General features: G+C 41.3%; 1 protein-coding gene across 1 annotated transcript in view; it reads left to right on the top strand.

Moving 5' to 3' along the window:
* The window catches only part of NCAM2 (neural cell adhesion molecule 2), a 2,742,482-nt gene that overhangs the window by 2,661,760 nt on the left and 64,154 nt on the right, over positions 1–16,568 (top strand). The gene's annotated exons all lie outside the window — the stretch shown is intronic.

Raw genomic sequence — 16,568 nt, 5'->3', positions numbered from 1 at the left:
GAGCTTACATATTTTGCTCAACAAAAGGGTTAAGGGCATGTGCAGCATCCCTTAAAATATCACAATAGACAGTATAGTATTATTCATGTTAACTGCTCCCTGCATGCATGGTACTTGTGAGTATAGGCATGTCTCTGCTCCCTGCATGCATAGTATTTGCAAGTGCAGGCATGCCTCTGCTCCCTGCATGCATGGTACTTGTGAGTATAGGTGTGTATCTGCTCCCTGCATGCATGGTACATGTGAGTATAGACAAGTCTATCTGGCATGTGTGTGCTCCTACTAACCAAGTGACACTGTTGGTTGTCCTGTCATATGAATCATTGCTATACATGTGACAAATAAGTGAATCGTGAACTGCCCAGATGGTGCACAAGCACATTACAAATAATGCACTGGAGATTACAGACCACCTGAAAGAGCAGAGAGAGTGATGGTCCTTCTTGTTAATGCATTTCAGGCTTGTAGGACCTGGTGTGGCCTTGTTAGCAATATGGACTCTAGGAATGACTGTCTCAATCCTGAAATGGTGAATTTAAAACAAAAGTTCATTGATAGATATTACCTTGAGCATTTGCTAAACAAATAATATGGGAATTCTATGAATAAGTTACATTGACATAAGACCAATGATTAGATGATCTTAGTGGTGTGACATTTAGAAAATAAATGCACCCCTTATCCAATTTCATTCAGATATGGTATGATATTTTTTATTCCCTGGATAATAAAGCTATCTATAAATTGTTGTAGACATTGAAAAAGTCTGTTGTCCAACACAAAGTTGGTAATACATTCTGTAATGCATCTACATTATTTTAAACAAAATTGCAAATTAAAAAGTATTTTTGAATCCCATAAAAGCCACATAGTTGGTCAAAATACAGACAATAACATTTCAAGATGCGGGAGGTGTAAACAATATAAATGTATTCATGAAAGTCCTTACATTCTTTAGTTGATCATCCAGCCTCTATTGGTGCCAAGGAGAAATATAATTGTACAACAATGGGCATTGTTTCTGTTCTTCTTTGTAAAATACGCAATGCCAACTACATTGGAAAAACAGGAACACATTCCAATAACAAATTTATGAAGATGATTACAGCAAAAAAATAATAATGATAATAATAATAATCATAATAATCATAGCATGGATAATGCACTATATAAACACTTATGGGTTTTCAAAAATTAAAAAAAAAATATTTTGGAAAAAAAGTTTCATTAATAGGTTGGATTGGGAGAATTGTCTTGAATATAAAGAACTGATTTGTCAATTAAAATTAAATTTATGTTTTCCCTTCATTTAAATGATATTTCCATACAAAGTGTTTTAAAACTGCTTTTGGCAAAATTGTATTTAACTCAACCATTTATTTATTTAGTTATGTTTTTGATGTACATGTTATTATTTTATGTGTTTTGTTTGTGGATTCCTGGTGATCTCATGTAATTTTTCAAGATTTAATGTTGTGATTAACTCTGAAACAATATTACTGTTGGGAAGGGAATGAATGGATTCCTATATTACAATCAAACCAAAAGAAGTTGTGCATACAGTGATCATGAGGTTTGTCAAATGTCCAAATCAGTGACTCTGTATGATATCAGACCAAAAATATCAAGAAACAGAGTGCAGCATGTAAGACTGCACCCTAGAGTAAGCACTGCAAAAGCAGAAGTTCGTAACTTTGTCAATATCCCACCAGTTGGCTTGTTAGCACACACTTGTTCTATGTTAACTGTACAGTATAAGGACAGTGGCCCAAGAGCTGCTGTGGATGCGAAACTAGTTTTAAGATTATATTACCAGAGGCACCATTCAACACAATGACCACCATTCAATTATTTATTTAACAGAGGCTAAGTCTCAGATGGAAATTGGTGGCATGTTTGGCCATTTTTATCCCTATGCAAGCATGGTGTTTTAGTAGGAGAGTGAGGGCATGAGGCTTACGATTCACTGGAGGGCTACCCATGATTTTGTTGATAAGATAAGAAGTCTTCAACTTGCAGCCAAGTCTTTCTAGGCTATCACATTTTTTGTTTAATACTGGTCAGAGTCAACAGTTAGGATATTCAATGAACTCTGTATGATCACTGGTTGCATGACTTCCTTTACTTCAATTGTAATATAGGGGGTCCTCTGCCACAAATTTTGTAGCCTATTCTCAAGGAGCTGGTTTACGATTTGTGATGCTGTAGCTTGTTGTGTCTCTGTATTGTCCTCTGTAAGTCAGGTGAAAGTTCTTGTTAATAAGACAGTAAAGGATGCACATATGTTTGACTCCATAGGAATGGGCATATAACACATCACTCTCAATTTTATTTGTGGAAGACATTATTCAGCTCGGTCCCTAACTAAATCCCTGCCCGGCTTATAATAGTTCACAATTTGTTGTCTTGCTAGTTGGTGGTGTATAAGGCATTGCCTTCTTTTCCATTAGCATTGATATGAAATAGAAATGAATGTCAACTGTCAACAGACAGAAACACTGATGCTTAGCCCATCAACATCTGCATGTCTGCTGTGCATTTAAACTCAATAATAGCTGAAACTAAAAATAAAAGATTTGAGACTGGACATCAAAAAAGAAACATAGAAACTTAACAGTAGAGTGTTGGTATTAGGAAAATGTTTTTCATAAGGTAATATGTGAGTTTGGGATTAGAGTCAGGGTTAGGATTAAGGTTAACATGCATGAGTAATAATGGCCAGGGTATAGTCAATAAGGAATAGTTAAAACGTAGTGCAAAATGAATATATTTTTGCTGATATGGTGTAATGGGTTTTGCATTTCTGTAAAAAAATGTGCACTGTTGTAGAATTTTAAAGACAGAATTTTATCAAAATAGATGGTGGGCACAGTAGAAGAGAAACAGAAAATGTCTCCTTGTTCATTTCCCTCTCTGGAGCAGCAGTAAACCAAATCTTCTTTCGTATTGCTGACAACTGTGTCCCCCACGCTGACAGGTGTTGACTCTTTTTTTCAAAGGACATCCAAGGAGACTTTCTACAAAAATCTTTTTCAGATCCTGCTCCATAAGTAGATCAGATTGTGTACTCTTTGACAGCAGCTGTAGGAACCTGTTTGATATTTACACTATCACCAGTTTTATAATTCCACAAGAAGAAAGCAGCTCAATTTACAGAGTGTTAGTAATTGAATCTCATTATACCCTATTTTTTGTTCCTATTAAAAATGCACTGCTCTTTAAAGTCTTTCATATTACTATGTTCAATGCATTTTTTTCTCTTTCATTTGATTAAGAAAAGATTGTACCTCCCCCGTAAGAAAACTTCTTTCAAATATGCAAGATTTTTTTCTTAGTTGCAATTTAATTTTTAAACAGCTGATCACTACAGAATGGAAACATTGACATATGGCTCTCTGTTTTGTGCTTGATACATGACATTGGGTTCTTGAGCAACACTGAAAATACTGCTGCTGAAACTGACAGCTGGGAATTACTCTGATATTCTCTCATTGTGACAAATCAGGATATGAGACTTAGAAGTGATGTTGATTATAACACAGACGCTGTGCAAAGCACTGTACTAAATAAATTGTTCCATCTAGAGCTCCTCTCATGATCTGATAAGAACCATTCAAGATTCATTTGTACTTCTACAATTAGATAAAAAGAACATTATTAGATTGCTAGTATTACATATCGTTTAACCCTGAACGGCAGAGTCCTATAGATTGTTTCAGTTGAGATGCATCTTCATTTAACTTACATCTGGTTGCACATGGGCATCAGTGATTGTATTTGTTTTAATGTTTGAAAAATAATGATGTCATTGCTCAATCCCATTAATTGGTCATGCATTTGGGGAAGATTTACATGAACATTTATAACAGACAACATCACAAACATTATCTCAGTGAATAAAGTATTTAGAAATTATAGTAGTTTTTACACATACATGAATTTAATTGTTTCTTTTGTATTTTTAAATGTATAATTACATCATTAATGACTTATTACGGAAAACAGAAAACAGAGATCAGTGTTGTTTCCCTGCATCCTTTGCTTCAATCAACTGAATTTCAATCAGAATAACACAACAATATGTAGTGATATTACAAATTTGTTTACTAGGGCATCCACATTGGAAACATATATTATGTTCCTTCTGGCTGATATCAACTTACTGCATGTTGTTTACATGGTTGTGAAGTTAAACAATGTTTTTTTAAAGAAAATTTCTTATTAATTTAACATATTTACAATATATATACAGAAAGGAAGAAATTCAACACCACATACTGTTATACATAATTAGGAATACATTGAATCATCAAGTAATCTTATACAATTAACACATTAAGAGCCTTGGTATTTCAATAACAACATTTCAAGGCTATCCTAACCACTAAAAGTCTTAATATGATTTATAGATCTTATTCTGATTGCTCCTTTTTCAGTTTTCAATAGTATTGCTGTTAACTTTAAGAATTCTTTGAATATAGAAACCAAATCTGATTTCCAATTTTTAAATAACTTTTCTAGCTCTGCCAGGAGACTCCAGAACATTTTTTGTTGTCTGGCTTTTACATATAAAGGAAGTGAAGAATTCATTAGTATTATTTATATGGTTAAAGAACAATTATCAGACCATAACCCCTTAAAAACATATTTATCTCTTCCCGATATACATTTAATTTTTCACAATCCATAAACATGTGTGCAGTCAGCCTTTACATCCTTACTACATCTCCAGCAACCTGAAGTCATTTTACTATACTTTGAGATTTTATAGGGAATAACAAGCATTCTGTTTATATATTTCCACATTAAACAAATATTGCCAGTATAAACATGAAAAATTTTGACAATGATTAATGTAGCAAAGTTTTATTCTTACCATCTACTGAGACACTCAACCCACTAGTATTTAAAAAGTATGGGTCCCCAAATTTTGTTGAATGTCTTTTCTTTGACAAATGCAGGAGGTGTGGTTTAATGTCAAGAAAATGTGATGGTGCATAATGTTGAGACAGGTAAGTGGGGTTGGTGGGGTGAGAGTGTGTGTGTGTGTGTGTGTGTGTGTGTGTGTGTGTGTGTGTGTGTGTGTGTGTGTGTGTGTGTGTGTGTGTGTGTGTGTGTGTTAGGGTCAGGGATGAGTGAAGGATGGGTGTTATATGTTTGTCTGTGAGTTTGTGTATTTCAGGGTGAGGTTCAGGATTAGGCTAAGTGATAGATATATGCTGGAATTCAATAAAGCACTTTCACCATGCCAGAATAGTGAAGCAGCTCCTGCATGGAATATGGCCGCCAAGAAATCCAGTAAACAACGCTGGAAGTGTGCATGCGCCCTGCCAGCACTATTGTGACTTGGACACCACTGAATAATGCTAATTTCCTCATTTCTTGGTGAAAACCATGCAAATTAGGTGAATTAGCAATTCAGTAAGCAAGCAGGAATCCGTGTCACAGCAATGTCCATTGCAGAAATGTTTTCGGTAACTTACCGTGTACATTTCTGCAAAAATCAAAATGGGGTCATGACAGCTCAAAGTAAAGCATGTATTATGACTACTAGGCATGGTAATGGCCAAAGAATATGACCATTGGCATGGAATACATTTGCAAAATTATAAAAATAAAAGTTTATTTTTTAGCCAGTTCTGGCCATTTAAGCATAGTGCAGCAGTACGCAAACAACACCATGCAGAAAAAAAAAAAAAAAAAACATGAAAAGACAATTTTAAGTGAAATCTGGATTTCATCATTATAGTGGGTAGCATGCAAAACCAAAACAATAACAGGTAACAGTGGTAGCTAAAGAGAAAGGCTCTGGTGTAGTGGTGTAACAAAGGACTAAGGCAGTGGGGTATGCTATGCAAATTAGCTAAATTTATTGAATAGCAAAATGGGAAACCATGTTCACTGAAACCTAACCATGTAGGAGCTATAATGCTGCAGTGTAAGCAAGAGAAGCAGCTGACATGAAAAGGGTGTGTGGCATGCTTGGTGCAAGCATATTATAGCTCCACTGTCTCTATTTGTGCTTAGCTAAGCACAGCTAAGCAAGAGTGGTGTGACTGAGCTAGTTCATGAAATGCTGAGTGTGTTTGCGTCCCTGGGAGGGTCCTTTCTGCACAAAACTGTTTACTATAGCTGCAGGGGGTTGCGTGGTGTGCTGCAGGTATTAAACACAAGGGAAACGAAAAAACAACAGGAACCAGCAGAAGTTTTTACATTTGAGCAGCAGTTGTGCATGGCATGCTGCAGGACTTAGATGGGGTGAAATTGGAAGAGAAAAAAGGGGAAATAGCAGTTTAAAGGCAATTAAGTACAAATAATATAACTGGCTGGTGGAATGTATCATAGTCATCCAATCACACAGGCAGCATCTGCAGCACAACAGTATAAACTATGCAAACACCTTTCAGTCTGTTTTTTCCCACAAACTCTGAACCATTGGTGCACACACTCCGGGGAATTTTAACTGATAAAATGTTAGGGACTGCTGTTGCTTTGATACATCAGTATGTGCTAGAGGCTGAGGGTGGTGATGAGAAGAATTTTGACAATAAGCCCAGGCTGAGGAGGAGGAGGAGAAGAGTGTTCAGACCCAGGGTAACCTACCAGGGGCTACATGATCTGGAGATACTAGAGCGCTACAGGGTGGACAGGGACATACTTCAGCAACTCATCGAGCTGTGCTGGCCTCACCTCAGACCCACAGCCAACATAGGGGAACCCATCCCAGTGGATACCATGGTATGTGTAGCCTTTAGAATACTAGCTACAGGTACTTTCCAAAGACCTACTGGGGACATCATGGGGATCTCATAGGCATCTGCATGTAGGGTACTCCACCACATGCAGGTGAGCACATTTACTTCCCCAGCATCTCTGAGAAGAGGACCAGCAATATACACCTCTTCCACCATGTAGCAGACTACCTAGAGGTACTGGGTGCCATAGACTGCACACACATCAACATCAAAGCACCACCTGGTGAATAGGGTAGGGTCTTCGTAAACCGCAAGAGATTTCACTCCATCAACTGCCAGGTCATGTGCAATACCCAGGGCATTATCATTAATGTGTGTGCTGGCAGCCCTGGAAGCTATCATGACTCTCACATCTGGCATTCTTCACATCTGCACCAGGGATTTTCCAGGGGGGACATCCCATATGGCCATCTGGTGGGGGATGCTGGCTTTGCACTGGAGCTGTGGATGATGACACCCATAAGAAATGCACATACATGCACTCAAAAACACCCTAATAAGGGACACGCCCAAAACCAGAATAATTATAGAGCATGTGTTTGGGATGCTCAAGTCATGGTACTGCCTTAATATATCTGGTGGATCCCTGCAGTACTCTCCAACCACATGTGCACACATGTTCATAGTATGTGACATGGTACGCAATATGATCCTGCAGAAACAGCTGCAGCAGGAACATCAAGGGGAAGGGCCACACAGGACCCCACCATTGCCAAGGTCCCCACAGGCACACAGAGACTCAGAGGAGGAGTCCCCTGACCCAGCTCATGTAGGCAGATGGAGGCTTGCCCAGTATGCCCTGGCTTTGGCAAAGAGGCAATGCATAGCACACACATTGGAACTGTAGGGACCCAGGAACTGACACCTCTCACTAACTTGCACACACAGTACAATGGATGCCACACATATCGCACTACCTGTACCTTATCATGTATAGGCAGTGTACTGCATGCATCTGATATAGGCAGCCCTAAAGCACTGTCCTCACAACTCCCGCAGGAACAAGGTAAGTCAGTCTTCTTCACAATAAATGAATGGAGTAGTATGTTCTGGTAGCATATCTATGGTATCTCTGCACGCATGCAAGGAAATGGGGTGGCCTTCTTGGACAGCAGCAGACAACTGACAGCTATGTGGGACACCAGGAAATGCTTTTCCAATATTGGCTTCCCCACACTATGCAGTAGTACCGAAGGTGACAAATCCCACTGCACTATATGTGTGGGGCCAACTAACTGGGAGGTCATAGGTCACAGGCATGGATTGTCGGAGTTCCATACTCACCACTCAGCCTCACCCAGCAAGTAGGCCATCGAAAACCATAAAGAAATGTCTGGCAAAGGCCCCCAAATGGCAACAATGATGAAATACCCCCCTACACACTGTCTGTATGTCAATATCTGTTATTGAAGGAAAGCTGGAAAGATCATAGACAGGGGCCACACATATGGACAGTATACAGCTTGGAGTAACCTACACAGTGCCTATCATACCTCTCAACTGTACATACCCACTGCATGCAGAATGTGCAGAGGTTTGCATCATATTTGTGGCCTGTATATCATGAAATAGTGGTTGTCTGACAATTCATCGGAAAATCATGTAAGGCTAAGGTCAGAAAATAATGACAGATCGTAGTATCAGAGTTCGTATCCTATAGAAAAACACATGTTAATGCAAAACCTGTTATTGCATCACCTTTATAGGTTTGTAAGGCCAATACTTAAAAAGGGTTGCTATATATAGGCCTTTGTCCCTCAATTACTTATGGCTTTGTTCAGATGTGTGGCTCTCAGAAATTGAGAGGTATGGTGCCTAGTAAGACAACAGGTACCCAAAGTTACTGTGCTGCCAGTTTAGAAAAGGCTGTCACCTTTCTGTGTCAGCACTAACAACATATCACTGGCAAACAGCCATACTCCAGGAATGACAGAGGTTGTCACAGAAGGAGCACAAGTAGGTCTTGTACATCTGTTCTGCTTGCCCTAACAATGCATTTGCCTGTCAACTATTTGCAAAACAAGCAAGAGTCATGTCAAAAAGGCAATGTCAGACAGTGGGGAAACAGACGTCATACCCATAAGAGCAGCAAGCAATTATCAAACTGGTCAACCAACTGTTTATGTTTGGCAGATCATTATTAACACCTTGTCCCCAGGTGTGAGCCATTGACTGTCATATATTGGCCTGTCCAGATGTCACTCTGTGATGGTATGACAGCTAGCCCCACATGTAACCTCTTAATAACATATAGCAACACAAACGATCTAAGGACCACAGCAAATGTAGTGATGCAATGATGGACAACCTGCTAAACAAGTAAACTCAGAGGTGTGAAGTCCATAACCTTGTGTGTGATGTTACAGGATTTACCCCATTCACATCAGAATTACAAATACATATAACAGCAGCCACTGTGGCCAAAGCCTGTGACTGGACTACAGTAGAACAAAGAGACGCACATAAAGAGAAGGGAAACCACTGGCCAAACAAATGGAGAATGTGCACACCAGAACAAATTGTGCAGTAACATAGCTGCCATGCAGTGTATGGAGTCAGAAAACATCACTTGCAAATACACAACACATAATCATGTAAGTGGAGGTCCACAGCAAAAACAACCCCCAAACAAAGGACACCACAGAGGTAAAAACACATGAGAACTCCACAAACTTACACACCACAGACCATGTAGACTCCACACACCAGGGTCTTGCAAACACTAAGGCCTTATCCCAAACCCTAAACACCTTCATTACACAGATTGGCTAAAAGCACTGTCCCACTACCCCATTCCATACAGACTCTGCTAAGGTGACCCTTGTCTGGCATACAAAGCAATACAAACCCTGCCTTGATGGGAATGTTGCACATCTGAAAGTCAAGGCCCATGGCATCAACCTGTAGGTGCAGCATCAACCTGGGCTGTGATATCAGTACGGCATGTCGGTGTGACAGATATGTGTCTCACACACTCCCCCATCTGTGGAATACACTCCTTGTCCACAGCAAGCCAAGTGCCTCAATACCCCTAGTGACGTGCTCCCTGTATAAGTGCACAGGAAACACAAAATACAGACCTGTGATTCCACCTGTGTCCCTGCTGGACAGGGGCTGTGTGTGCTGACATGTCTTAACATGGGTTGCACTCTTGTCTGCATGGGTTATAAGGGCCTCAGGGCCAATACCCATCTAACATCATAGCAACCTATCAACCTATAAATAACTGTCTGTCAGTGGTTCAGAACATTACTCTGTACTGCTCTGCCTCTGACATACCTGGAAGTTACAGTGCTATGTGAAATATAGTACAAATATAATGGACATTTCAGCACAGTAGAATGTACTCTGTACCCACACCCATACATCTCAACCTCTGACAGCAAGACATCTGGACAAGGTCATAAATAAAATTGGGACAAAGGCCTAATGATAGGCATGTGTTGTAAATATTGCCCTTACATACTGAGAAAGTTGGTAGAATAACAGGTTTTGCATTAGCATTTATTGTCTGAAGGTTATGAAGTCTGAAACACTAATATCTGTCATTATGTTGTAAAGTCAGTCTTCAATAATATGCAACTAATTTGATGTAAAAACACAAGTTTAAGTAGACTGGATGGAACTTTCAGATAAACACCTAGACAATCTGCCAAAACTGTACAGTTAAGAGGTATGAACCAGGCTATGACTTTTCGGGTAAGAAGAATACCACACAAGCAGGAGATCCCCAGCCAGTGTATCACCAAGTTGCTGGACTGTTTATACAGCCGTATCAGTCATCTGACTGTAGCCACACCTCTCAACTGGATTTTTTGGGCAAGAATGTCTATAGTTGGGCTCATTATATTGGTCTTTGCATCATACATCTTATATTCTTTTGGTAAAGCACTGTGATGATCGGAGGGTGTCTGTCACTAGGTAATGACACACTACATTCCAGTGTCAGACTTCAGATATGTCAGAAAATGACTGCTAAAACAAACCCTGTACATCTAGCAAATTCCTGTTTACTTTTGAGAGGTATGGCTGTAGCATACAAAACCCTGGCCTGGAGAACAACTATCTCTGGAATGGAGTCCCACTCTCACTATAGAAGGTCATACTGGGCATGCTCCTAAACTTAGATAATCACAGGCCATGTCGGAACCCACATCGGACTATATAACTGTATTGTGCATATATGTCTTTGCATACAGACATCTATGTACACCTTAACTGTCCCTATACACACACCCTTCAGACAGGATTACCCTCAGCTAGCTGTAGGTGGCCCATATGTGATATAGCCACATCTGTTGCATGTGATTTACAGAGATATATATGGGCAACATATAACAATATGTCAGGCATACACATACATAGATGTGGGGAGAAGAGAGACAGACAGTGATAGAGAGGCACAGGGAGACACACAGAGAGTAAGTCATACACAGGGATAACTTGAATGGCATAGAGTGATGTTCTGCTGCAGACAGTGGCATACCAGTCATAATGAGTCACATGTGCCAGCATGAAGGTGAGCTATATTTTGTAATAGTACTGAGGTGGGGGTTATAATATCTCATCACCTTTCATTGTGTGTGTGTGTGTTTGTGTGTGTGTGTGTGTGCGTGTGTGTGTGTGTGTGTGTGTTTATAAGTTGAAGTATTAAGAGGCCATTCCCAATCAGTACACTTACCATTGCCTTATTTCACAAGATCTGCTGAGGTCATTCACCTTAGAAATACCATTGGACACCTCTCAGCCCTATGAGGTCTGTAGCATGTGTGATAACTGTGTAACACTATAATACAAATAACTAGATAGGTAGGGTTTCTAATCTCAGTCCTGGCAAATGCAAGTGTGTGTGTTTGTGTGTGTGTGTGTGTGTGTGTGTGTGTGTGTGTGTGTGTGTGTGTGTGTGTGTGTGTATGTGTGTGTGTGTGGGTGTGTGTGTGTGTGTGTGTGTGTGTGTGTGTGTGTGTGTGTGTGTGTGTGTGTGTGTGTGTGTGTGTGTGTGTGTGTGTGTGGGGGGGGGGGGTGAAACAGTTTAGGCCATTCCCACCCAGTACATTTCCCAGTTCCCTACTTTAGCAGCCCTGCTGATGTCATTCCCCTTAGAAGTACCTTTGTACAGCCTGAGCCCTATAAGCTCCTTTGCACATGCAAGAACTATATAACAGTATAGTACAAAAAACTAAATAGGCAGGGGTTGTATTTCCAGTTCCCGAAAATGTGTGTGTATAATTGTGTGTACAAGTGTTTGTGTAAGTGTGTATGTTTGTAGTATGAAGTATTTTGAGGTCTTTCCCACCCCAGCACTTCCCAGTGTCCTACTTTAACTATCCTGCTAATGTCATTCATCTTAGAAGTACCTTTGGACACTTGTCAGCCCTATAAACTCTGTAGCGCATGCGATAACTGTATAGCACTATAGTACAAATAACTAGATATGAAGGGGTTCTAATCCCAGTCCTAGCAAATGTAAGTGTGTGTTTCTTAGTCTCTGAAACAGTTTTAGGCCATTCCCAACCATTACACTTCCTAGTGCCCTACTTTAGCAGTCCTAATGATGTCACTGACCTTAGAAGTACCTTTGGACAGCTTTCAACCCTATAAGCCCTGTAGCATATGTAATAACTAGGTAACAGTAGAGTCCAGATAACTAGATAGGAGGGGTTCTACTCATAGTTCTGGCAAATGTGTGTGTCTGTGAAGGTGTTTGTAAGTGTGCATGTTTGTAGGGTAATGTATTTTGATGCCATTCACACCCAGTACATTTCCCATTGCCATACTTTACAAGACCTGCTGATGTCATTCACCTTAGGTGTACCAGTATACCCTTGTCAGCCCTCTAAGATCTGTAGCATGTGCAATAACTGTGTAATATTAAAGTGCAAACATTAGACTGGTAGGAGTTCTAATCTCAATACTGACAACTATAGTAGTGTGGATGAAGCCTATCCCCTGTGGCTGATGTGTGTGTAGGTTATAGTATTTTAAGGCCTGTTGGCCCCCTATCCATGACATTACTTTAAAGAGCCTGTTAATAGCATCTGCCTCACATGCACCATGTAACACTATAAAGCCCATACCAGTCATCTCTACAGATGTGCATGGCATATCCACATGTTTGCAACCTATATGTGGTCTGTGTCCCCTAACAATGAGCATTCATGTGATATCATTGCCATTATGTCACAGTTACCATAGTGACACACATGCCACCAGAAGACATCGTACCTGACTGACACATCATGCTGATACAAAGTCTGTCACTCTATCTCTTGTGCAGGTTTGTAGGAGCAGTAGACTAGAGCAATCACTATTTCTGGTGGGTTATCCCACCATCCATGAAGGCATTCACAAGATTACTTCTTGTAAGAGGTTGTGTGTTATGTCCCAGGCATATAGTCTATGTGGAGCATGTCATGTTTACGTAGCACTATAGTAAATACAACTGGATACATAGGGTTACTAATATGTCTATTGGCAACTGTGTATGTTTTTTCTGTATTCATAGACTCTATGACTGTCATTATTGTGTGTATGTGAAGGCTATATCATTTTGTGTGCCTCTTCCACCCTGTGAACTCTTCCATTGCCAACCTAGTTTCTGGCCATACAGATGTCATCCACCATACAAGCACAGCTACACAATTAATAACACCAAGCCAATGTGGTATATACAATGGTTATATCACTGTGTATTGTACACAAGTAGATGAGTAGGTCATCTACTCTGACAAGTGACACCTCCATGTGCATGTCTGTTTCAATGCATGTCCCCATGCAGCGGTGTGTGTAAGTGCATGGGTGTGTGTGTGTGTGTGTGTGTGTGTGTGTGTGTGCATGTGTGTCAGATGGCCCTAACATGTTGAGGGCCTCTGAACCCACCATTGACAATCTTAACAGCCCCTGTAGTTGTCACCCACTTGAATAATAGTGCCAGCCACTGCCACACTACATTACCTCTGTGCTATTTGTGTTATGTATCTAGTGCTATCCTTCATAGGACTGTGCAGGTAGGGGCTGTGCTCAACCCTTTGTCAGCTGCCACATGTGCAGGACTATGACTCTGTGTGCACTACCAGCATGAGAAGCCAGACATGCATATGAGTTAGCAGACACACATGCTGATGGTTGTCAGGTTAGACTAACACAGGCTCACCTGTGTCAGGAATACATAGCTCAAACCTGTTATACACAGTGCCAGGCATACCTCATCAACTGCATGAAGGTTGAGTGGATGGGATAGAAATGACAGGGGCAACAGGTGCTGATAGCTGAATTTGTTGCAATTATAGTAATGGCTAAGTTTGTGAGGGATCTAGTGCCAGTACTTAAGTAACCTCTTCTGTGTGTGTGTGAGCCTGTAGTCCTACAGAACACAAAGGTAACATGTACGAAGGCTAGCTGGCTGTGTCAAGAGTATGTATGCAAGGTCACACTGTCTGCCACAATTGCCCCTCATACACTGTTTCATGTAAATACACTTGGTAAAAATGTACATATACAGCTGTACCTAGACTATGAAAAGGTCACTGTGTTTCCACTCTGCCTTACTCATTATTGCTACTGTCAGCAGGTCCACAGCCTGCAAACACACATATACCTGGAACACAAACAGAATACAGTATGTGACACTACAGTAAGTCAGCAGTACTAACAGCAATATTGCATCATGGCTAACTTGGTACATACACCTTGATGTGTACCCATAATTATTGCCAGCAGACAGCACCTTACACAGCATTACATAACTACACTGTACTACAGTTACCCTGTACATGAGACCCATATGAGCATGTCTGTGCATCAATGGTATGGATAACAGGGGTGTGGCACAAGTATCATGATATGCAAAGGGTGTGGTGTGGGATTGCCAGAGGTCTAGGCTGGGCCATATGGCTGACATCATGTGTGTATGTGAGTGTCTGGAGGGGTGGTGTTCAACTGGGCCATGCAGAGGAGCTGTGCATGTCTGGTGGTTACAGCCCTGTGATAGGGTTGTGTGAGTGTTGGTCCACAAACCATCAAGCCATGTGGACGACTAACACAGGGCTATGTTGGACAGCCATGGACCATACATGGTAGGATGTATGGTTCACCATGTCCCGGCAGGGACACGGTTACTGGTTCTGCCAGGAGTCTCACTGGCACCTCCAGGCCCAAGGACAGATGCAGTAATCCTCCCCGATGGTGACTGCTGTCTGCTGGATCTGAGTCCCTGACAGCACTGGCCAGGACCATGTGCCTATGGCCTGCTCCGGTGTGGTGTGGACAGCACCCTCCCTTCAGTAGTGCTGGTGGTACTACCACTACGGGACTGAGAGTGTGCATAGCCACATGGGCTCTCATCTGATCATGTTGCTGACCTTTGTCCACCTGGTCGATGCCCTACTCCAATCACATACTCAAACACAGACATTGCATGGTCGAGCAGTGACAATGTCTCAACCCACTGTCTATCAACGACATTGGAAAAATGATTTATGGCATCACAAATGCCATGGAGGTCATCACACATGGCAGGAAGCTCTGCATTCATGACCCTGAGCATCTGTCTGGTGTTGAGGACAGTAGACGCCTGTGCCTCCATGATGGACCATAACATGCATCTGGTGACACCTGGGGACTGGGTATGTGTGGGCATACTGACTGTGTGTGAGGACATTGTGGGTGAAAATGAGTTACCAACCAATGGCACAGATTCAGGCCCTGACATCCCCATGTGTGCCTCACTATGACCAACATCATCATGGGAGTTTGCTAAGATACTGACATCAGGCTGTGAGGGGGAGAAACACCAACCTCCATGTTCACCTGCAAGGGGAAGACAACATATGTAAATTAATACCCTGCAGTATTATGTTTGCTGATACACACACACACACACACACACACACACACACACACACACACACGCACGCACTCACACACACACACACACACACACACACACACACACACACACACACATACACACACACTCCTGGTAAAGTCTAGCTCAGCTTTGCCACTACCACCTATGGGCCCTTCAGGCCAGACCTTATGGTAGTTCTGCTTGCCACAATCCATCTCTTTCACAGCTACAGTTAGACCCTCGACAAAGGGTGAAAAATCCTACTGTGTGATGGGCCCATTAGCAAAATGGTAAGTGTGACTAAGACAAAGGCTATTGAAGTGAGCTATACAGTGTTACCAAGTGCATATGCAAGTACTGTATGGGCTGGCTTATTGCTATACAGACCAGACACAATGAGAAGGTTTAATGATATGTGATAATAGCTAATGAAGAAACAAGCAAATACTCTATAATTGCAGCACCTACACAGTTCAGACTCACAGAGATTCACTTCAGACAACAGTGCAGGACAGTCTGCAATACATACAGGAAATATGTAAAGTACTAGGTGCATAGGTTCATAAGATGATACCAGGCTATTGGCCCTGATGCCCTCATAAGCCTAGCCATACTTTCATCCATGTCCATTCAATGCCAGCACCTGTTTCCCCTGTCCAACTGAGTCACACGTGGGTCCTAGAGGTGTCTTTTCCATTTCCCATGCAGTCGTCCAACTTCTTCTTTAAAAAGGCTATACATGTACTGTGGTAGACATTGGGATGAACTGTATTTTACAGATAGTGTATTGTGTGGGACACTGCACTATCCCACCAACAACTACTATACATGCCACAGACCAAGGGAGGGCCTTGCGTGCATGTTGTGTGAGTGGGGTTTGTTTTATAGGTATGCAGAAATGCCATCAAGGCTGACTTGGAAATTTCCTGTATGCCAGACACAGGTCGCCTATGATCTGTCTGTAT

The sequence above is a fragment of the Protopterus annectens genome, chromosome 5.part0 (genome assembly GCF_019279795.1).
Source record: "Protopterus annectens isolate FY-2018-M chromosome 5.part0, PAN1.0, whole genome shotgun sequence".
Classification (NCBI taxonomy): domain Eukaryota; kingdom Metazoa; phylum Chordata; order Ceratodontiformes; family Protopteridae; genus Protopterus; species Protopterus annectens.
This window is presented reverse-complemented; position numbering and strand designations above follow the sequence as displayed.